Source organism: Pan paniscus, chromosome 8, assembly GCF_029289425.2.
Source record: "Pan paniscus chromosome 8, NHGRI_mPanPan1-v2.0_pri, whole genome shotgun sequence".
Taxonomy (NCBI): domain Eukaryota; kingdom Metazoa; phylum Chordata; class Mammalia; order Primates; family Hominidae; genus Pan; species Pan paniscus.
The window spans coordinates 110,910,469-110,934,398 of record NC_073257.2 but is presented as its reverse complement, the minus strand read 5'-3'; the positions used below and the strand labels follow the sequence as shown (position 1 = coordinate 110,934,398).

The following is a 23,930-nucleotide window of genomic DNA, read 5'->3' as shown; positions in this document are numbered from 1 at the left end:
ATTTGAACTTGGCTGGTATTTTCTATATAAACGTAAAAAGTGCTGAGCCAGTTCCTTTTTGATTGCCAATATTTCACATTTACCTTAGAGATGGACTTACTGACTTAACTGTTTATCAATGTGGTTGAGGACTTTCACAGTCTTTCCTGCTGTGTCTTCCAATATTACACTGTAGATAACCCAAATATTATCAAAACTGGTTGTTTTCTGTTTCCCATAACTAGTTGTATCTTTTCCTTTACTCAACTTTGAATTCCTCCCACTACTTAGAATTCTCTCCAATCATACCTCCATTTTAGTGTACTGAAAGTTCAAGCATTTTAAAAATTCAGGCTCAAATTCTATCCCTTATATGAAATGTATTCTTATTCCCTCTGAATAGGAAGAAATGTGTCTGTCTCATAGAGAGGACTGTGCTGTGTATTATGGAAATTTGAGTATTCACTAACTCCTTGAGATAGGGAATTTCTGATTCTTTTCATTCCTCTAGGACCTAGTAAAAATTTTAGTTTCAGGGGATAATGCATAGGGTTATATGAGATTAATATTAGAGTAGAAAAACTAAGACTATGCACATGGTCCCCCACATAGAAAATTCTTCACATTAAACATTTTTTTTGTTTTAAATTTTGTGGGTACATGGTAGGTATATGTATTTTTGGGGTACATGAGATGTTTTGATATGGCATGCAAGGTGAAATAAGCACATCTTGGAGAATGTGGTGTCCGTCCCCTCAAGCGTTCAGCCTTTGTGTTACAAACAATCCTATTATACTCTTAGTTATTTTAAAATGTACAGTTGAATTACTATTGACTATAGAACCCTGTTGTGCTATCATATACTAGGGTTTGTTTATTCTTTCTATTTATTTTGGACCCATTAACCATTTCCTCCTTCTTCCTGCCCTCACCACCTCACTACTCTTTTCAGCCTCTGGTAACCATCTTTCTACTCTCTCTGTCCGTTAAGTCCAATTGTTTTGATTTTTGGATTCCACAAATAAGTGAGAACATGCGATGTTTGTCTTCTGTGCCTGGCTTATTTCACTTAACATAATGATCTTCATTTCGTCCGTGTTATTGCAGATGACTAGATCTCAGTCTTTTTATAGCTGAATGGCACTCCATTGTATATATATATACTACATTTTCTTTATCCATTCATCACTTAGGTTGCTTCCAAATCTTGGCTATTGTGAATAGTACTGCAACAAACTTGGGAGTGCAGATGACTCTTTGATACACTGATTTTTTTTCTTTGGGGTATATAGCCAGCAGTGGGATTGCTGGATTGTATGATAGCTCTATTTTTAGTTTTTTGAGGAACCTCCAAACTGTTCTGCTTAGTGGTTGTACTAACTTACATTTCCACCAATAGGGTACAAGGTTTCCCTTTTCTCTGCATTCTTATCAGCATGTGTTATTGCCTTATGGCTAAAAGCCATTTTGACTGGGGCGAGATGATATCTCATTGTAGTTTTCATTTGTATTTCTCTGATGATCAATTATGTTGAGCACTTTTTCATATGCCTGTATGCCATTTGTATATCTTCTTTTCAGAAATGTCTGTTCAAATATTTTGCCCATTTTTGATTGGATTTGTGGGCAGCAAGCCACCCAGGCGCCGAGGCAAGAGACCAAGGACATGAGCTGTTCCAGTATAATAAAATATAAAACAAGAATAGTTATACCAGATATAGATCTTAGATATGATTATATGCGAATATCATTAATCATTAGTTGGTAGTAATTACTCTTTATCCCAATATTATAATAATCCTCGCTCTATAATCATAACCTAGGAAAAACCAGGCCATACAGAGATAGGAGCTGAGGGGACGCAGTGAGAAGTGACCAGAAGACAAGAGTGCGAGCCTTCTGTTATGCCCAGACAGGGCCACCAGAAGGGCTCCTTGGTCTAGCAGTGATGCCAGCGTCTGGGAAGACGCCCGTTGCCAGGCAGACCGTGGTCTAGTGGTAGCGAAAAGTGTCAAGGAACAACACCTGCTACTTAGCAGACTGGGAAAGGGAGTCTCCTTTTCCCCGGGGGAGTTTAGAGAAGACTCTGCTCCTCCACCTCTTGTGGAGGGCCTGACATTAGTCAGGCTTGCCCACAGTTATCCGGAGGCCTAACCGTCTCCCTGTGATGCTGTGCTTCAATGGTCACACTCCTAGTCTGCCTTCATGTTCCATCCTGTACACCTGGCTCTGCCTTCTAGATAGCAGTAGAAAATTAGTGAAAGTACTAAAAGTCTCTGATATGCAGAAATAATGGTGTAAGCTGTCTTTCTCTTTGTCTCCTCTCTCTCTCTGCCTCGGCTGCAAGGCAGGGAAGGGACCCCTGTCCGGTGGACACGTGACCCACGTGACCTTACCTATCATTGGAGATGACTCACACTCTTTACCCTGCCCCTTTTGCTTTGTATCCAATAAATAACAGTGCAGCCAGACATTTGGGGCCACTGCCGGTCTCTGCACATTGGTGGTAGTGGTCCCCCCGGCCCAGTTGGCTTTTCTTTTATCTCTTTGTCTTGAGTCTTTATTTCTACACTCTCTCATCACTGCACATGGGGAGAGACCTACCGACCCTGTGGGGCTGGTCCCTGCATGGATTATTATATTTTTCCTATAGAGTTGTTTGAGCTCCTTATATCTTCTGGTTATAATCTCTTGTCAGATGGATAGTTTGCAAATATTGTCTCCCATTCTGTTGTTTGTCTCTTCACTTTATTGATTGTATCCTTTGCTATGCAGAATCTTTTTAACTTGATGTGATCCCATTTGTCCGTTTCTTCTTTGGTTGCCTATATTTGTAAGGTATTGCTCAAGAAATCTTTGCCCAGACCAATGTGCTAGAGATTTTCCCCTATCTTTTCTTGTAGTAGTTTACTAGTTTGAGGTCTTAGATTTAAGTCTTTAATCCATTTTGATTTGATTTTTATATATGGTGAGAAGGACCTAGTTTCCTTTTTCTGCATATGGACATTCACTTTTCTCAGCACCATTTATTGAAGAGACCGTCTTTCCCCCAGTGTATGTTCTTGGCACTTTTGTCAAAAATGAGTTCACTGTAGGTATGTAGATTGTTTCTGGGTTCTCCATTCTGTTCCATTGATCTATGTGTCTGTTTTTAATGATAGTATCATGCTGTTTTGGTTACTGTATCACTGTAGTATAATTTGCAGTCAGGTAATGTGATTTCTCCAATTTTATTCTTTTTGCTTAGGATAGCTTTGCCTATCGTAGGTCTTTTGTGGTTCTATATACATTTTAGGATTGTTTTTTCTATTTCTGTGAAGAATGTCATTGGTATTATGATAGGGATTGCATAGAATCTATAAATTGCTTTGGGCAGTATGAACATTTTAACAATATTGATTCTCCTGATCCATAAATATGGAATATTTTTCCATTCTTTGATGACCTCTTCAATTTCTTTCATCAGTGTTTTGTAATTTTTATTACATTTATCTTTCACTTCTTTGGTTAATTCCTAGGTATTTATTTGTGGCTATTGTAAATGGGATTACTTTTTAAAATTCTTTTTCCCATTGTTCACTGTTGACATATAGAAAATACTACTCATTTTTGTATGTTGATTTTGTGTCCTGCAACCATACTGAATTTATTAGTTCTAATAGTATTTTTTAGTGGAGTCTTTAGTTTTTTCCAAATATAAGATCATGTCCTCTGCAAACAAATATAACTTGACTTCTTCCTTTCCAATTTGACTGCCCTTTACATCTTTGTCTGGTTGCTCTAGCTAGGACTTCCAGTACTATGTTTAATAACAGTGGTGACAGTGGTTATCATTGTCATGTTCCAAATCTTAGAGGAAAGGCTTTCAGTCTTTTCTTGTTCAGTATGATACTAGCTGTGGGTCTGGTGTATGTGGCTTTTATTACATTGAGGTATGTTCCTTCCCCAGTTTTTTGAGGGTTTGTATTATGAAGGGATGGTAAATTTTCAATTAATTTTCAGCATCAATTGAAATGATCATGTGGTTTTTATCCTTCATTTTGTTGATATGATGTATCATATTGGATGATTTGCATATGTTGAAACATCCTTGCATCCCAGGGATAAATTCCATTTGATCATGATGAATGATCTTTCTGATGTATTGTTGAGTTTGGTTTACTAGTATTTTGTTGAAGATTTTCGCATCAGTATTCATCAGAGATATTGGCCTGTGGTGGTGGTGGTGGTGGTGGTGTTTTTCATGTGTCTTTGTCTGATTTTGTTATCAGGGTAAACCTGGCCTCATAGAATGAGTTTTGAAGTATTCCTTCCTTTCCTATTTTTCAGAATAGTTTGAATAGGATTGGTTTTAATTCTTCCTTAAATGTTTTGTAGAATTCATCAGTGAAGCCATCAGGCCCCAGGCTTTTCTTTAGTGGGAAACTTTTTATTACAACTTTGATCTTGTTATTTGTTGTTGGTCTGTTCAAGTTTTGGATTTCTTCTTGATTCAGTCTTGGTAGGTTGTGTCTAGGAATTTGTCCAGTTCTAGATTTTCCAATTTATTGGTATATAGTTACTCATAGTAGCCACTAATGATCCTTTGGATTTCTGCAGTATCACTTGTAATGTCTTTTTTTTTTCATTTCTGATTTTCTTTATTTGGATCTTCTCTCCTTTTTTGTCAGTCTGACTAAAGGTTTGTCAATTTTGTTTAACTTTTCAAAAAAACAACTTTTGGTTTCATTGATCTTTTGTATATTTTTTCATTTCAATTTCATTTATTTCTGCTTTGATCTTTATTTATTTTCTTCTACTATTTTTGGGTTTAGTTTGTTCTTGCTTTTCTAGATACTTAAGATGCATTATTAGATTTTTCATTTGAAGTTTTTTTCTTGTCTGATGTAAGCACTTATAGCCATAAAATTCCCGTAGTACTTCCTTTGCTGTATCCCACAGGTTTTGGTATTTTGTGTTTTCATTATCATTTTTTTTCAAGAAAATTTTAAATTTTATTCTTAATTTCTTTACTGACCCATTGATCATTCAGGAGCATATTGTTTAATTTCCATGTATTTATACAGTTTCCAAAATTATTCTTCTCCTTAATTTCTAGTTTTATTCTGTTGTGGTCAGAGAAGATACTTGATACTATTTCAATTTTCTGAATGTTTTAAGACTTGTTTTGTGACCTAACCTATGGTTTATCCTTGTGAATTATCCATGTGCTGAGGAAAATAATGCGTATTCTGCAGCTGTTGAATAAAATGTTCTGTAAATATCTCAGATCCATTTGATCTGTAGTGCAGATTAGTTCTGATGTTTCTTTATGGATTTTCTGTCTGGAATATCTGTCCAATGCTGAAAGTGTGGTGTCGAAGTTTCCAGCTATTATTGTATTGAGGACTCTCTCTCCCTTTACCTCTAATATTAACCTTTTTGTACTTATATATCTAGGTGCTCCAGTGTTGGGTGCATATATATTTAAAATTTTTATGTTCTCTTACTAAATTGACCCCTTAATCATTATATAGTACTTTATTTGTCTCTGATAGTTTTTGTCCTGACATCTATCTGATATAAGTATAGTGACTCCTGCTTTTTATTGGTTTCTACTGGCATGGAATATCTTTTTCCATCCCTTTATTTTTAGTCAATTTGTGTGTTCATAGGTGAGGTGTGTTTCTTGTAGGCAGCAGATCAATGGTTCTTATTTTCTCATCCATTCAGCCAGTGTATGTTTTTTGATTGGAGAGGTTAGTTCATTTACATTAAATGTTATTATTGATAAATAAGAACTTACTCCTGCCATTTTGTTATGTGTTTTCTGGTTGTTTTGTGGTGTTCTCTTCCTTCTTTTTTTTCCTTCCTGTGTTCCTCTAGTGAAGGCAATTTTCTCCGCTCATGTGATTTAGTTTCTTGCTTTTTATTACTTTGTATCCATTGTACGTTTTTTGGTTTGAGGGTAACCTGAGGCTTGCAAATACTATTTTATAACCTATTATTTTAACCTGATAACTTTTTTTAAACTTTTCTTTTAGGTTTGGGGGTACATGTGAAGGTTTGTTACATAGGTAAATACATGTCACAAGGGTTTTTTGTACATATTATTTCATCACCCAATGTTATTTCATCACCCAGGTATTAAGCCCAGTACACAACAGTTATCTTTTCTGCTCCTCTCTCCTCTCCCTCTTCCTACCCTCCCCACTCAGGTATACCCAGTGTCTGTTGTTTCCTTCTTTGTGTTCATAAATTCTTATAATTTAACTCCCACTTATAAGTGAGAACATGTGGTATTCAGTTTTCTGTTCCTGTGTTAGTTTGCTAGGGATTGTAGCCTCCAGCTCTATCCATGTTCCTGCAAAATACATGATCTTGTTCTTTTTTTATGGCTGTGTAGTATTCCATGGTGTATATGTACCACATTTTCTTTATTCAATCTGTCATTGATGGGCATTTAGGTTGATTCCATGTCCTTGCTATTGTGAATAATGCTGCAATGAACATTTGCATGCATGTGTGTTTATGGTAGAATGATTCATATTCCTCTGGGTATATACCCAGTAATGGGATTGCTGGATTGAATGGTAGTTCTGCTTTTAGCTCTTTGAGGAATTGTCACACTGCTTTGCACAATGGTTGACCTAATTAACATTCCTACCTTAACACTATTTGCATAAACAAACAAAGCAGCAAAAAGAAAACCAATAAAAACTCTACACCTTAACTTCATCTCTCTGCTTCTTAGCTTTTTGTTGTTTCTATTTATGTCTTATTGTACTATGTCTTGAAAAGTTGTTGTAGTTATTATTTTTTATTGGTTCATTGTTTAGTTTTTCTACTTAGGATAAGAGGAGTTTACATACTACAGTTACCATGTTATAATATTCTGTGTTTTTCTGTGTACTTACTATTATCAGTGATTATTTATTGCTTTCTGTGATTATTTATTGCTCATTAATGTCCTTTTCTTTCTGATTGAAGAACTTCCTTTAGCATTTCTTGTAGGATAGGCCTGGCATTGGTGAAATCCCTCAGCTTTTGTTTGTCTGGGAAAGTCTTTATCTCTCCTTCGTGTTTCAAGGATACATTACTAGACATAATATTCTAGGGTAAATGTTTATTTTCTTCAGCACTTTAAATATGTCTTGCCATTCTCTTCTGGCCTGTAAGGTTTCCACTGAAAAGCCTGCTATTAGACATGTCGTATATTATTTGTTTCTTTTTTCTTGCTGCTTTTAGGGTCCCTTCTTTATCCTCGACCTTTGGGAGTTTGATTATTAAATGCCTTGAGGTAGTCTTCTTTGGGTTAAATCTGCTTGGTGTTCTATAACCTTTTTGTACTTGGATATTGATATCTTTTTCTAGGCTTGGGAAGTTCTGTGTTATTATCCCTTTGAGTAAACTTCCTACCCCTATCACTTTCTCTGCTTCCTCTTTAAGGCCAATAACTCTTAGCTTTGCCCTTTTGAGGCTATATTTTATTTTATTATTTGTGTATCCATTGCATGTTTTTTGGTTTGAGGATACCCCGAGGGTTGCAAATACTATTTTATAACCTATCTAGATCTTGTAGGTGTGCTTCATTGTTTTTTATTCCTTTTTCTTTTGTCTCCTCTGTGTATTTTTAAATAGCCTGTCTTCAAGCTATTTCTTATGCTTGATCAGTTCTGCTATTAAAGGACTCCGATGCATTCTTCAGTATACCAATTGCATTTTTCAGCTCCAGAATTTCTTCTTAGTTGTTTTTAATTATTTCAATCTCTTTGTTAAATGTATCTGATAGAATTCTGAATTCCTTCTCTGGGTTATCTTGAATTTCTTTGAGTTTCCTCACACAGCAATTTTGAATTCTCTTTCTGAAAGATCACATATCTCTGTTTCTCCAGAATTGGTCAGCAGCACCTTATTTAGTTTATTTGGTGAGTTCATGTCTTCCTGGGTGGTGTTGATGCTTATAGATGTTCTTTGGTGTGTGCACAGTGAAGAGTTAGTTATTTATTGTGTTCTTCACTATCTGGACTTATTTGTAGCTGTCCTTCTTGGGAAGGCTTTCCAGATATTTGAAAGGACTTGGGTGTTGTGATCTAAGCTGTATCTGCTTTTGGGGGCACCCCAAACCCAGTAACACTGTGGTTCTTGTTGACTCATAGAGGAACTGCCTTCATGGTCTTAGACTAGATCTTGAAGAATTCACTGGATTATCAGGAGACTCTTGTTCTTTTCCCTTACTTTCTCTCAGAGTCTCTCTCTCTGTTCTGAGCAACATAAAGCTGGAGCTGGAGTGACACAAGCACCTCTGTTGCCGCCATTACTATGACTGTGCTGGGTCAGTCCTGAAGCCAGCACAGCACTGAGTCTTGCCCAAAGCCTGTTGTATCCACTCCCTGGCTACTGCCTATGTTCATGCAAGGGCCCTGGAGCTCTACAATCAGCAAGTGGCAATGTCAGCCAGGCCTGTATTCTTCTTTTCAGGTCGGTGATGTCCCCCAGTCCCAGCTAGGTCCAGAAGTGCCATCCTGGAGTTAGGGACTAGAGTCAAAAACCTTAGAAGTCTACCTAGTGTTCTATTGTACTGTGGCTGACATGGCACTCAGACTACAAGATGCAGTTCTTCCCACTATTTCCTCCCATTTCCAAAGACAGAGGAGCCTCACCCCGTAGCCACTGCCACCCCAGGCCACAAGGAATACTGCCAGACTTTTGCTGATGTTCCCTTAAGACCCAGGGGCTCTTAAGTCAGTATGTGGTGAATGCTGCCTGGCCCAGGACTCACCCTTCAGGGCATTAGTTTCTCCTCTAGCCTAAGGCAGGTCCAGAAATGGCCAAGAGTCAAGTCCTGGAATCAGGGACCCCAAGAGCCCACTTAGTGCTCTATCCCACTGTGGTTGTGCTGGTACCTAAGGTGCAAGACAAAGCTGCCTTTACTTTTCCCTCTGTTTTTCTCAAGCAGAGGGTGTTTTACCTTGTAGCCAGCACAGCTGGTAATGTGGTACATCTTACCTGAAGCCAGCAAGTCTCAGAGGCTCACCCAAGGCCCTTGATTATAGTACCTGGCTATCGCTGCTAGTTATTCAGGGCCCAAAGGCTCTTCAGTTAGCAGGTAATGAATGCTGCCAGGGCTGGGTGTTTTCCTTCAAGGCAGGGGAATCTCTACTGGCCCAGAATGTGTCTAGAAATGTCATCTAGAAGTAGGGCCTGAAACGTGGACCTCATGACTCTGATCAGTGCCTATCCTGCTGTGGCTGAGCAGGTATCCAAGATGCAAGACAAAGTCTTCTCTACTCTTTCTTTTCTCCTCAAGTGGAAGGAAGAGATCTCTTACGGAGCCTTGAGCTGTGCAGCCTGGGGTTAGGGGAAGAGTCGTGCAAGCACTTTCTTGTCTTTTCCAACTTGTGTCTCAGTATGTCACATGCCCCCTCAGTCCACTGTGTCTGGGCCTAGTTTAACACTAGGATTTGCCTAAGAGTTGCAGTCCTTATGGCCTAGACTGCCTTTCAAGTTTATTTGGAGACACAGAGTGCTGTAGCCCTCCCTGGCAAGGTTTGCAGGCACTCAAGTTCAGACAGCTGGGATTGGTGATTCCCTTCTGGCTAGGTCTAGTTTAAATTCTCCCTCCGTGGGTGGGCATCAGCTGAGTTTGGTCCAGTTTTCTTGTCTTCTTTATCAGGATGGCACTGAGTTCAATTTCTCAGAATTTCTGTGTTCTTCCTCCCCTAGTGCCCAGAGAAACTCTCTGCACCAAGCTACCACTGCTGGTAGACAGAGAAGGGGTAGTGTCAGAGATTCAGGCTGTATTTTCTATCTCTTCAGTGCCTCTTTCAGTGATATTAAGTTAAAACCAGGTTGTGGGGTGGGGGGAGGGGGGAGGGATAGCATTAGGAGATAAACCTAATGTAAATGACGAGTTAATGTGTGCAGCACACCAACATGGCACATGTATACATATGTAACAAACCTGCATGTTGTGCACATGTACCCTAAAACTTAAAGTATAATAATAATAATAAAAAAACAGGTACAATGAGTGCCTCCCTGATTTTTGGTTCTCATGAAGGTGTTGGGTTTTTTTTTTTGGTGTAGATAGTCATTAACTTGGTGTTCTTCCTTCATATATAACTGTGTGAGGAGGTGATGTCTGCAGCTGCTGTAGCCATCTTGCTATTATTAAGGCACAAGCCTGAGGACAAAAGCCAATGTTCTAAGGACATCAGAGAAGAAATTGGAAAGGACTTGCATTATACCACTAAGCTACTCAATTAATCAATCCTTAAAACACCTTACTTTGTCTTCTCTTTTTATGTATTACATTTATGTATTTTTTTTTCTTATTTGCTGTTGTAAGTGTCTTAATTAATTTAGAGTAGGACCCTTAGCGAGACGCTCTATATCTTGTCTTGCCTAAACCATCAAGCAGGCAATAAATGTGGTGACCAGGAACATGAGTTTGAAGTGAATCAGATTTATATTTAAATCCCGGCTCTGGTCTTTTATAAGATGAGTAAATTTGGATGAATTATTTAACCTTGCTAATCTCTTTTTTTCTCATCTATGAAATAAGAGTAATAATTTTAGCTGTTTTACAGTGTTATTAGGGTTAATAATGCATTCACACCCTTCACATAGTATCTCTTACATACTAAGTGCTCAATAAACTCTTATTATTAATTTTTATATGTGCAGATTGATGCCATTGTCCACACCATTTATGCATTAAGTAAATATTGATTAGGGACCTAGTTTGTAGGTTGAGTGTTAAAGACAGCTTGCTTCTCTCCTATGGAGACAGGTGTGTAAACTGTAAAGCTTTTAATGGAGGGATCAGATAATTTCGAGTTCTTTACTGCTGTGTCTTCCAAGACCTGGAAAGGAATAAATGGACCATCTTGTCCTGCTACTTTGACTTTGGAGATAATGCTTCAGAAAGCCCTGTCTCTACTCTCGCAACCAATAAATATCATCTTCTGCCATAGTTTTCCAGAACATATCCATGGCCTGTGTGTTCCCTGGCCCTGTAAGTTGGCCGGCTCACCATTTTCAGGTAGTATTTATGAAAAAGCTGGTGGTGATTTTAGAAAATCACATAGAATGTCTCCCTTCACCTGTCCCCAGGTACATCTCTTTTTCACTGTGGGTAGGGATCATGAAAGGCTAGGTGGACACTGCTGTATTTCTTGTACTAGCATAGTCTTGTGTGTTCTTCACAAAAGTTTAGAAGACCTCCATTATGACATTCAGCACCCTCCCTCAACACATACACTTGCATACACACTGCCCTTCCCTCAGGTAAACCTCAGCAAAGAGCAAAACATTTTAAACTTGCAAAAGGAGGTAAAAAACTTGGAAAGCCCTGCTCTGGAGAAGCTGCTATGAGACTGCCTTGGAAAGGGAATGTCAGATCATCTTTCAGTCCAGGGAAAGCACACTGAAATGCACTAGGATACAGAGTGAAAGAGAACTGGGCTGGGAGCCAGGAGACCAGTATTCCATAACAGACTTATGATGGGACCTTAGAAAGTCACTTCACCTTTCTATGTCTGTTTACTCATCTCCAGTTAACAACTATACATTCGTTGAATAGTTATTTAATTTATTTAATAATTATAAGTAGTTTATGAATTATATATTTATTTCAATAATTACCTATTTGATTATTTAATTAAATATCTCCAGATCAGAGACTACATCTGGTTCTATTTGGTATTGTAACCACTAGTATAATGCCTGATGTAGAGTAAGTGCTCAATAAGTAATTATGAAAAATTTATGACTGAAGAAATGAATCTGATAGGAATGAGCTCTGGGAGAGGATCCTGAAGGTCCCTTCCTATTCTATAAATAAAGGGAAAGTTATGTTTCCTCACATCCTCTTTAGTATAAAACTGAATAGGCTGGGTGCGGTGGCTCACACCTGTAATCCCAGCACTTTGGGAGGCTGAGGTGGGCAGATGACTTGAGGTCAGGAGTTTGAGACCAGCCTGGCCAGCATGGTGAAACCCCATCTCTACTAAAAATACAAAAAGTAGCCAGGCATGGTGGTGCATGCCCGTAATCTCAGCTACTAGGGAAGCTGAGGTGGGAGAGAATTGCTTGAATCTGGGGGGCAGAGGTTGCAGTGAGCCAAGATTGCACCACTACACTCCAGCCTGGGGGACAGAGTGAGACTCCATCTCAAAACAAAAAACAACAAAAAACTAAATAGTGCTTCTTTGAAAAGGAATACAACTGCCATTGTATTTGAGAGGGGGAAAACCACCTCAAGAAACTGGAAGCACTAGAATGAACTTTTGAGGAAAATCTGGCTATTTTGACTCTACAAGAGTGTATTTGGCAAAGCCTGAAAGTATATACATGTATGTACTTATCTTAAAAACCAAGGTAGAATCATATAAAGGTAAGACCATTACCTTGGACTATTTAGTGTCAATCAGAAATAAGAGAAAGTCCAATTCTTCATGTGTTGAAATAAATTTGGGGGCTTCCATAAAGGGTTGTGAGGAAACTAAAGAATTCTGCAGGAGAAATTAACTCCCATATAGTGAGATGCCTCTGATGCAGAGGACATCTTGAAGTAATATGCAACACTTGATGACACCTCTTCAACACTTAGTAAATCTGACCTTTCCTTTCATCTGTCGTTATGCTGAATCACATGGCCCAGCAAGCAGCTAACACATTGCAACCAAACTTCACAATTGCAGGCTGGGAACATGTGCTTCCTTACATTGATTAGTGATATTACCAGTGTTTAAGCCCATTTCCTGTCACCTTGGAGGATGGAGGTTACTTGACAGGAAGTCATTCTGCTGTCATCCAGCAGGGCTGCCAATGAATTCTTTAAACTTGTCAATGAGTAGAAACGCAGCCGGCTTTACTCTGGCTTAAAGCTTTTGCATATGTTGAGTATGCATTTAGTACATCATGGAAGCACCTAGTTTTGATACTAATGGAATGTGCATTTCTTTGAAATTTCTAAATTCCCAAAGCTTTAGGCAAATGCTGACATGAAAACTGTTTTAGTTAAAAATGAGCTTACTTTATGCTTAAAGGGTCATTTTGCATTAGCTGTGTCTTCGAGTCGATTTTGAAAAATCACCTCTTTGAGTAGTGGGCAAAAAAGGAGTCCCAAGAGGTAGTCCATTTCCTTTAATAAATTCAAGCAACTTTTTCTTTGTATTGAAGATATTATTTGTCATACATTTTCCTTGTCATATTGAGCATTCCCAGACCATCATTTAAAACAGATCGGTAATTTGGCCCTTAATTTTGGCACCTGTACATCTTTTAAAGCTCTGGGCTGTGTTTGGAAACTTTACTACTCTGTAAGTTAATACCCTTTTAGGGCCTAAACACTACCATTAACAGCAAATTGGCCTCCCAGGATGCTGGATAGAACCATATTTCATATTTATTTGTTTAATCTTTATTAGCCAAAGGTTGTCCAACAGCTCTAAGGGAGTGATTTGCCCATGAGGCTTGGAAGCATGTTTAAATCTTTCCCTATAACTTCAGGATTGGGAGAGAATACTTGAGGCTGCTTGTAATTCCAACTGCTCTTTCTAGGCAGCCTTGAAAACCCAGCCGTAAACTACTCCCATTCCCTGGCCTTTAGGCCTGGTAAGTCTAGATTTTCATACTAGAGGAGACCACAAAGATCATGTGGTCAAAACCCCTTATTTTATAGGTGGGTAAGCTGAAGTCCAAAGTGGGGAAGTGATTAAGCTGCTAGAGTTTTAAGTTATTTCTCTTCCCAGGGGATATTTGCTTTGTAATAGAAGTCTTCTAACAAAATCTTCAAGAATCAAGGGAACAGATTCCTACTGATGAGGTTTCATGAACTGTTAGGTGGTAAGGAGCTATTCATAGACAGGGAAGCTCTTAAGTGGGTACATATTCCTTTTACTTTTCCTCTTTATTATTACTAAACCCTCCTCTGCTAGGGTAGTAAAAGTTTTTAAGGTTAAAGAGGCTTCAAGAAGCTTCCTTCCATATCATGTCAGAGTATCTTTATTTCAGGACAGCGCCTAAGCATGGTGCCTGGCATGAAGTAGGTGTTCAAAAATGTGTATTGAAAGCATATATCAGAGTCACTTTAAAAATATCAACATAAGGAAAAGTAATATTCTTTTGAAGAAAGAGCATTATTCTTAGGAGTAAAGAGTCCCAACTCCTGATGGTAGCCACGTCAAATAACAGGCTTTGAAATTGAGGTAGTAATAAATAGGCTATCAACCAAAAAAAGCTCAGGAGTAGACAGATTCGCAGCCGATTTCTACCAGACATACAAAGAAGAACTGGTACTAATTCTACAGAAACTATTTCAAAAAATTGAGGAGGAGGGACTCCTCCCTAACTCATTCTATAAGGCCAGCATCATCCTAATACCAAAACCTGGCAGAGATCCAACAAAAAAAGACAACTTCAGGGCAATATCCTTGATGAACATCGATGCAAAAATCCTCAACAAAATACTGGCAAACCAAATTCAGCAGCATATCAAAAAGCTTATTCACCACTTGATAGTAGGCTTCATTCCTGGGATGCAAGGTTGGTGCAACATACACAAATCAATAAACATGATTCACCACATAAACAGAACTGAAGACAAAACCACATGATTATCTCAATAGATGCAGAAAAGGATTTCCATACAATTCAACATCCATTCATGTTAAAAACTCAATAAACTAGGTATCGAAGGAACATACCTCAAAATAATAAGAGCTATGTGTGACAAACCCATAGCCATCATCATACTGAATGGGCAAAATCTAGAAGCATTCCCCTTGAAAACTGGCACAAGACAGGATAGTCTCTCTCACCACTCCTATTCAATATAGTATTGAAAGTTCTGGCCAGGACAATCAGGCAAGAAAAAGAAATAAAAGGCATGCAAATAGGAAGAGAGGAAGTCAAACTATCCTTGTTTAAAGATGACATGATTCTATATCTAGAAATTTCCAGTCTCAGCCCAAAAGCTTCTTAAGAAGATAAACAACTTTAGCAAAGTCCCAGGATACAAAATAAATGTGCAAAAATCACTAGCATTCCTACATCAATAACAGTCAAGCTGAGAGCCAAGTCAGGAATGAACTCACATTCGCAATTGCCACACACACACACAAAATACCTAAGAATGCAGCTAACTAGGGAGGTAAAAATCTCTATAAGGAGAACTACAAACCACTGCTCAAAGAAATCAGAGATGACACAAACAAATGGAAAAAGATTCCATGCTCATGGATAGGAAGAATCAATATTGTTAAAATGGCCATATTGCCGAAAGCAATTTATAGATTCAGTGTTATGCCTATTAAACTACCATTGACATTGTTCACAGAACTAGAAAAAAAAAACTATTTTAAAATTCATATGGAACCAAAAAAGAGCCTGAATACCCAAGGCAACCCTAAGCAGAAAGAACAAGGCTGAAGGACTACCTGACTTCAAACTGTACCACAGGACTACAGTAACCAAAACATCATGGTACTGGTACAAAAACAGACACATAGACCAGTAGAACCAAATACAGAACTCGGAAATAAGACCACACACCTACAACTGTCTGATCTTCGACAAACCTAATAAAAATAAGCAATGGGGAAAGGATTCCCTATTCAATAAATGGTGCTGGGATAAATGACTAGCAATATTCAGAAGATTAAAACTGGAACCTTTCCTTATACCATATATAAAAATTAAGATGGATTAAAGGCTTAAATGCAACACTCAAAACTTTAAAATCCCTGGAAGGCAACCTAGACAATACAATTTGGGACATAGGCACAGGCAAAGATTTCATGATGAAGATGCCAAAAGCAATTGCAACTAAAGCAAAAATTGACAAATGGGATCTGATTAAACTAAAGAGCTTCTGCACACCAAAAGAAACTATTAACAGAGTAAATAGCCTACAGAATGGTAGAACATTTTTGCAAACTATGCATCCAACAAAGGTCAACTATCAAGCATCTACAAGGAACTTAAGCAAATTTACAGGAAAAAACCAAGCCCATAAAAAAGTAGGCAAAGGACGTGAACATAAACTTTTTTTTTAGTTTTTATCTATTTATTTATTTTAATTATACTTTAAGTTTTAGGGTACACGTGCACAACTTGCAGGTTAGTTACATATGTATACATGTGCCATGTTGGTGTGCTGCACCCATTAACTCATCATTTAACATTAGGTATATCTCCTAATGCTATCCCTTCCCTCTCCCCCCACCCCACAACAGGCCCCGGTTTGTGATGTTCCCCTTCCTGTGTCCATGTGTTCTAATTGTTCAATTCCCACCTATGAGTGAGAACATGCGGTGTTTGGTTTTTTGTCCTTGCGATAGTTTGCTGAGAATGATGGTTTCCAGCTTCATCCATGTCCCTACAAAGGACACGAACTCATTATTTTTTATGGCTGCATAGTATTCCATGGTGTATATGTGCCACATTTTCTTAATCCAGTCTATCATTGTTGGACATTTGGTTTCATTCCAAGTCTTTGCTATTGTGAATAGTGCCTCAATAAACATACGTGTGCATGTGTCTTTATAGCAGCATGATTTATAATCCTTTGGATATATACCCAGTAATGGGATGGCTGGGTCAAATGGTATTTCTAGTTCTAGATCCCTGAGGAATCGCCACACTATCTTCCACAATGGTTGAACTAGTTGACAGTCCCACCAACAGTGTAAAAGTGTTCCTATTTCTCCACATCCTCTCCAGCACCTGTTGTTTCCTGACTTTTGAATGATTGCCATTCTAACTGGTGTGAGATGGTATCTCATTGTGGTTTTGATTTGCATTTCTCTGATGGCCAGTGATGATGAGCCTTTTTTCATGTGTCTTTTGGCTGCATAAATGTCTTCTTTTGAGAAGCATCTGTTCATATCCTTTGCCCACTTTTTGATGGGGTTGTTTTTTTCTTGTAAATTTGTTTGAATTCATTGGAGATTCTGGATATTAGCCCTTTGTCAGATGAGTAGATTGCAAAAATTTTCTCCCATTCTGTAGGTTGGCTGTTCGCTCTGATGGTAGTTTCTTTTGCTGTTCAGAAGCTCTTGAGTTTAATTAGATCCCATTTGTCAATTTTGGCTTTTGTTGCCATTGCTTTTGGTGTTTTAGACATGAAGTCCTTGCCCATGTTTAAAAGAAGACATACATGCAACCGACAGTCGTGAAGAAAATCTCAACATCACCAATCACTAGAGAAATGCAAATCAAAACCACGAGATACCATCTCACACCAGTTAGAATGACGATTATTAAAAAGTCAAAAAATAACATATGCTGGTGAGGTTGTGGAGAAAACGGAACACTTATACACTGTTTGTGGGGGTGTAAATAGTTCAACCATTGTGAAAAACAGTGTGGCGATTCCTCAGAGACCTAAAGACAGAAATACCTTTCAACCCAGCAATCCCATTACTGAGTATATACCCAAAGGAATACAAAGCATTCTATTATGAAGACACATGCATGCACATGTTCATTGCAACACTATTCACAATGGCAAAGACATGGAATCAACCTAAGTGGCCATGAATGATACACTGGATAAAGAAAACATCATACATATACACCATGGAATGCAGCCATAAAAAGAATGAGATCATGTCCTTTGCAGGGACATGGATGGAGCTGGAGGCCATTATCCTTAGCAAACTAACACATGAATGGGGAGGACGGTGGCTTGCGAGGCTCGTTGCAGACAACTTGGTGGCAATGTCCACGAGCCAGGTGAGTGTGTGGCAGTAGCAGGGACTCACGTGTGGCAGGGTGACCTGGGTTTTGGCCTCCCTCTGGTTCTCTGGAAGTGGGCCAGCAACCAGGGCAGGAGCAGCTGCAGAGACAGAGGCTCCAGTGTGTCTCTCTCTGCCACCCCCTTAGCCTGAGCCAGGGAGGCCAGGCGGTCTGGGTGTCTGGAGGCGGGGTCCACTGCCCGAGAATGGGAATTCTCTTCACCAGGATATGGAGACTGTTCAATCACCAGGAGCACAAAAGTATCATTATTGGGCTGGATAGTGCAGGGAAAACTACCATCCTTTAACAGTTTTCTGTGAATGAAGTTGTACATACATCTCCTACAACAGGAAGTAATGTAAAAGAGATAGTGATTAATAATACACGTTTCCGGCTGGTAGCTCACACCTGTAATCCCAGCGCTTTGGGAGGCTGAGGTGGGTGGATCACCTGAGGTCAGGAGTTTGAGACCAGCCCAGCCAACATGGTGAAGCCCCGTCTCTACTAAAAATACAAAAATTAGGTGGGCATGGAGGCACGCACCTGTAATACCAGCTACTCGGGAGGCTGAGACAGGAGAATTGCTTGAACCTGGGAGGCGGAGGTTGCAGTGAGCTGCGATCGTGCCAGTACACTCCAGCCTGGGTGACAAAGCAAGACTGTGTCTCAAATAATAATAATAATAATAATCATAATAATATACATTTCCTAATGGAGGATATTGGTGGCCAAGAATCTCTTCGTTCTTCCTGAAACACTTACTATACTAACACAGAGTCTGTATAGTTGTTGTGAACAGTACAGACAGAGAGAGGATTTCTGTAACTAGAGAACTCTATAAAATGTTAGCACATGAGGACCTAAGAAAAGCTGGATTACTGATTTTTGCTAATAAACAAGATGTTAAAAAATGCATAACTGTAGCAGAAATCTCCCAGTTTGTGAAGCTAACATCTATTAAAGATCACCAGTGGCATATCCAGGCATGCTGTTCTCTAACTGGTGAGGGACTGTGCCAAGGACTTGAATGGTTGATGTCACGACTTAAGATTAGATGATCTCTACTGACCTCTTCTCATAGACTTTGTATAAATGAAGTGCTAAACTTTACCTGAAAGCTGCAGCAATTGAAGATTTAGATATATTTATAATCAACTGATTTAAACTTTTTCTATGAGAAGAAAAATTAAGACCACTTATTTGAAAACAAAGATGAAGTCTCACCTTCCAATCTGCTTTCTCATTAGTTTTTTCCAAAGTAAGTTATTAAAGCTGTGAATCACATTTTTCTCGTAATGAATCCTCTCAGGACATTGTGTAGCCCCTGGTAAGTACAAAGGGAGAGGAAGACATTTTGAATTTTGAGAGCTTTATTATCAGTATAACCCTCCCTATTTGAGTGTTATTCTCTTCTTGGTCCGTTAAGTCAAAATACAAATCAGCAGAGATATTCAGTTCCCAGTATTTTAAAATATGTTACATATGGGAAGTATTTTGCATAAGGTTGTATATGTATTGTGTATATACCTCAAGTTCAAGTTAATGGCTTTGATTTAAGTTCTAAAGAAAAGCAAGTAACACAAATATTAATAATATCCTTAGCTATAACCATAATGAGATAAGTACTGGCATTGGTGTTAGGTGCCATTTTATACTTTCTCCCTATATTCTCTGTATTGTATTAACCAACCCTCCAAATCATTGAGCTGCTTGTTAAAAAAAAAAAGGAAAAGGAAAAAGCATGATATTGTGTATCTATTTTTTGTTGTTGACCAATCACACAGATGGAAACATAATTCAACAGAATGTGATAGCGATCAGATTCTTGGCTTAGTATTACTAATGGGCAGGATTGTACAATGAGTAATTATCAGATTATTACTTTCAATGGTTCTTATGGCATCTAAATTACTGAATAAATTTTTAATCCATTAATCAGTCTATCATAAATTGTGATTAAAATTATCAAATGAATTATCTGCATTAATTGGAAACTGTTGTGTGAAACATGTCTACTCAGAGAAATAATATTCTATAAATATTATAAAATAATTTAGCTATATTATTTTTAAATATTAAATTATATGTCAAGCAGTTAAAGTGAATTTCAAAGTAAAAGTAAGGTATGTTTTCTGAACAACATTGATAATTCTTTAATTTGCAAAGTTCTTTTTTATTTTAGGACTGAGAATATAGTGTGAGATTTTTTATTTATGTAAAATTTGTTGTATCTTCTGTAATATAAATACATTGTTTGAGAATTATAAAATGCAAACATTTTTTGAATGCTTTTAAGAATTTCTTTTAAAGATTGATTGATACAATGTATTATTTGTACAAAGAAGTAACTTGACCCAAAACACTCTTCATGCTTGCTTAGAGCATTTTTTTTTTTTTTTTTTTGAGATGGAGTCTTGCTCTGTCGCCAGGCTGGAGTGCATTGGCATGATGTCAGCTCACTGCAACCCCTGCCTCTTGGGTTCAAGCAATTCTCCTGCCTCAGTCTCCCGAGTAGCTGGGACTACCAGCACATGCCACCACGCCTGGCTAATTTTTGTATTTTTAGTAGAGATGGGGTTTCACCACGTTGGCTAGGATGGTCTCTATCTCTTGACGTCATGATCTGCCTGCCTCAGCCTCCCAAAGTGCTGGGATTACAGGCATGAGCCACCACGCCCAGCCTGTATATCTTTCATGGCCTGAAAATCTGAAGGTTAATCCAAACTGATATGTTTTAGCATATTTAAGAAAAAAAACTAATTTTAATATCAGCCTTTTAAATTTCAAGAAGATTTTACTGAATAATAGTACATACTATAAGTATTGATCCAACTTTGAAAGTTCCTTTCTGTAAAATGTGAAATACTCAATATCTAAATCTAGATCAGGCGTAGGAGATCAGTATTTAACATTGGATGTTTTGTGTTTCATATTTATAATGTTCAAAATGCAAGCATAACATTTAATATTTGTCTACATGGTTTTACAAAAGTAAATCCTAAATTACCACCCCCCCAAAAAAAAACCTAACACAGGAACAGAAAACTAAATACCACATGTTCTAATTTACAAATGGGAACTAAATGATGAGAATACATGGACACATAGAGAGGAACACAACACACATTGGGGCCTACAGAGGGGTGAAGGGTGGGAGGAAGGAGAGGATCAGGAAATATAACTAATGGGTACTAGGTTTAATACCTGGGTGATGAAATAATCTGTACAGCAAACCCCCATGACACAAGTTTAAATATGTAACAAACCTGCACATATACCCCTGAACTTAACAGTTAAAAAAAAAGACTGATGATTACTGACTTGTCAGTGTTCTGAAATTGTGCAATTAATATTCATCCTCAAGAGAATTTTGTGTCTATTCTCGAGTATTTGACTAATATTTTATTGATTCTTGGCTGGTAAGGGCCAGGATGGGAAAGGAATCCTAGATTCTTAGAGTTAGATGGCTTCTCAGAGGTTATCTGAGCCAATCTACTACCTTGATTTCCCTTTTCAGTAAAGCTGCCAAATTGTTAACCAGGTTTTGCTTAAGCACTTCCAGAATAGGTTGGCCTCCCATACCATGAAGTTGCCCAGTCATCTTTGAATTTACTTAGGAAGTTATGCCTCTAAAAACAAGTTCTTATCTTTATCTATATACTGCCTCTCTTAAAATTTCTGCCCATTTATGGTAATTCTGATCTCTGGAATCAATAGGAGTCAAGTAAATCCCTCTTTCACAAGGCTGCAATTCATGAGCCTGCTTTTTCCCAAGCTCAGGAAAGTATATCATTAACATTATTATTGCTTCTAGGCAAAGGTGAAGATTCTCAAACAGGCTGATTTCATGGTCATTTTTCCCCAAGTATATTTTATTTACCTTTTATAATGTTTTATGCTAAAGGATTTTCAAAGATAAAAAAATAGAAAATAAACACATTTAGTTTACTTCAGGTCTTTTGGCTTTCCAAAACAATGATTGCTACAAGTCTCATTTGATGTCCTCTTTAAGCACAGTAAATCATCTCATTCCTTAAAGAATCTCACTGAGTTTTAGATTATTAGTTTATTGGAGAACAGCTGTGGTCACAACAGAGAGGATTCTAAGGGTCTGCTATTAAGAATTAAACTAGCTAATTGTTCCCAAACAATGGTCTATAAATGAATTTCAGTTTATGAAGTTTTTAGCAACTTGGGACAAAATAAGAACCAAGTGACAAGTTTTTAATGAAACTAAATTTATTTAATTTTTAAGTTCCAAGTTTATGTCCTTCCTATGTTTTTGTTATTGAAGTTATGAAATGATGTTGATAATTAATGGTAGTTGCTATTTTAAATGCCTTTGTTTTGCAAAAGCAAATGACTATGAAAAAAATGAGCAACTCTATTTTGGTGCCCTGATATTTTTCTTTTTGAAATATTACTGGTCCTGAAATCCGTAAGTATGTGAATCACTGGCTTAGATGCTGTTTGTCTCCTCCCAGGGTTAACATTCTATAGTCTATGAATTGTGGTTTAATCAGACTTGGACATGAAACCCCTATGGAAACCAGGTGCTACAGGAACTGAAGTTTGGAATTCCACAAGAAACAGGCTGCCTTTTCCCTCTGGTCCACTGTTGAATCAGTACTTCCAGATGGTGGCAAGGAAATGTGGGTGCCAGTAGTAACCCGGCTCTGGAGGGAGACTGAATGCTATCCCTGATGCTCAGTCCTGCTTTTTGTTTGTTTGTTTGTTTTTTGAGACTGGATCTCAGTCTGTCATCCAGGCAGGAGTGCAGTGGTGCAGTCATAGCTCATTGCAGCCTCAAACTCCTGGGCTCATGCAATTCACCCACCTCAGCCTCCTGAGTAGCTAGGCCTACAGGGCATGTACCAGCATGCCTGGCAATTTTTTTTTTTTTTTTTGTAGACACTGGGCCTTGTTATGTTGCCCAGGCTGGTTGTGAACCCCTGGCTTCTAGCGATCCTCCTACCTCAGCTTTCCAGAGTGCTGGGATTATAGTTGAGCCACTGTGTCTGGCCTCAGTTCTCTTTTAATAGCCTTCAGAACATTTCTAAAAGCTTTTGCACTGAAAAACTACATAATTGAACCAAAAATGTAGATTTTCATAATTCCCCTCAACTGTTGCAAAGTTTTTGGTTCAAACTTGACACAGCAGCAGGAACTTTCAGGTTGAAGTTATGAAAGTGGTTTCAGTTAATAGTAAATTGCAATTCTACAATAATGGATGTTTTTAGAAATAGGACTGAACTCTGTTGTGACAATAAAGGGATCATTTAAGAAAAGCTTATCAAAACTGTCTTCAGGGGTGCTTCATTTTATTTCCATTTTAGTCCCTATATACATTTCAGTCCCTTAAGCACTGAGTCTGGCTGCTTTAGAATTGAAACAGATGGACTTGAGGGTTTCTGTGTCTAATTTTACAGTAGCATATCTCTCGATTATTGACACATTAAAGGCAATATATTTCTAGTTTAGAAATCTGATGCTAATTGGCTTTGGAATATTTTGTTTAAAAACATTTTCCAAATGGGGCTGTGAATTGTTCAGTTTCTTTATTCAGGATTAAAGAAAGCATTAATTCTGCCAGGAAAATATTGTCCAGTGGGGCAGAAACATTAGAGCCTTGGAGTTTACCTGTCAATCTTGTATTTTCATGTCCTTTGTCTAGAAACAAGCCTACAAGCTAATTGACTTCTGTTTCTTTCCTTTTGGCCTCTCATTTTTCTGAACATAAAGACTCAAGTTAAAACAAAGATAAAATTCCAGGGGAAGCTGGCATTGATCAAGGTTTGGATTAAATTAAATTAAGTGCTTTTTATTGAACTCAGCAGTATTAGTTATTAAAACCAGAAGGCTTTATCCTTGCTAGTGTAAAAAAAGAAAACAATGACTCATGCTGGGGCACAGATTTTATTGGGAAGTTAAAGCACTCGTTTTCTCTTATTCCATTAAAACTTTTGCAGATAAACACATGTAAACAAGATCAGGAGATGGAAAGCAGTGAGGAGTCAGTCCTTCTGGGCTCTGGTGCTCTATGGGTTCTAGCCTTCAGCTGCAAGAACTTAGGGAAAAAATCTTATCTGGGAAGAAAGCAAGAAGTCATACTAGGATTTTCTTTTTTGGACTGCCTAAGTCAGTTGAATTGCCAAAGTGTTTCTCTTTTTTTGAGTGACTTGGAATTATGCATACAGGGCATGGGGAGAGGGTGGCAGCATCAT

The 23,930-nt window shown here is 38.0% G+C and overlaps 1 protein-coding gene and 1 pseudogene across 3 annotated transcripts in view; both read left to right on the top strand.

Annotated features, from left to right (window-relative positions):
- The window catches only part of HPSE2 (heparanase 2 (inactive)), a 780,051-nt gene that overhangs the window by 208,730 nt on the left and 547,391 nt on the right, over nucleotides 1-23,930 (top strand). The window lies entirely within an intron of this gene.
- LOC100990891 (ADP-ribosylation factor-like protein 5A) lies at nucleotides 17,912-18,764 on the top strand (annotated as a pseudogene).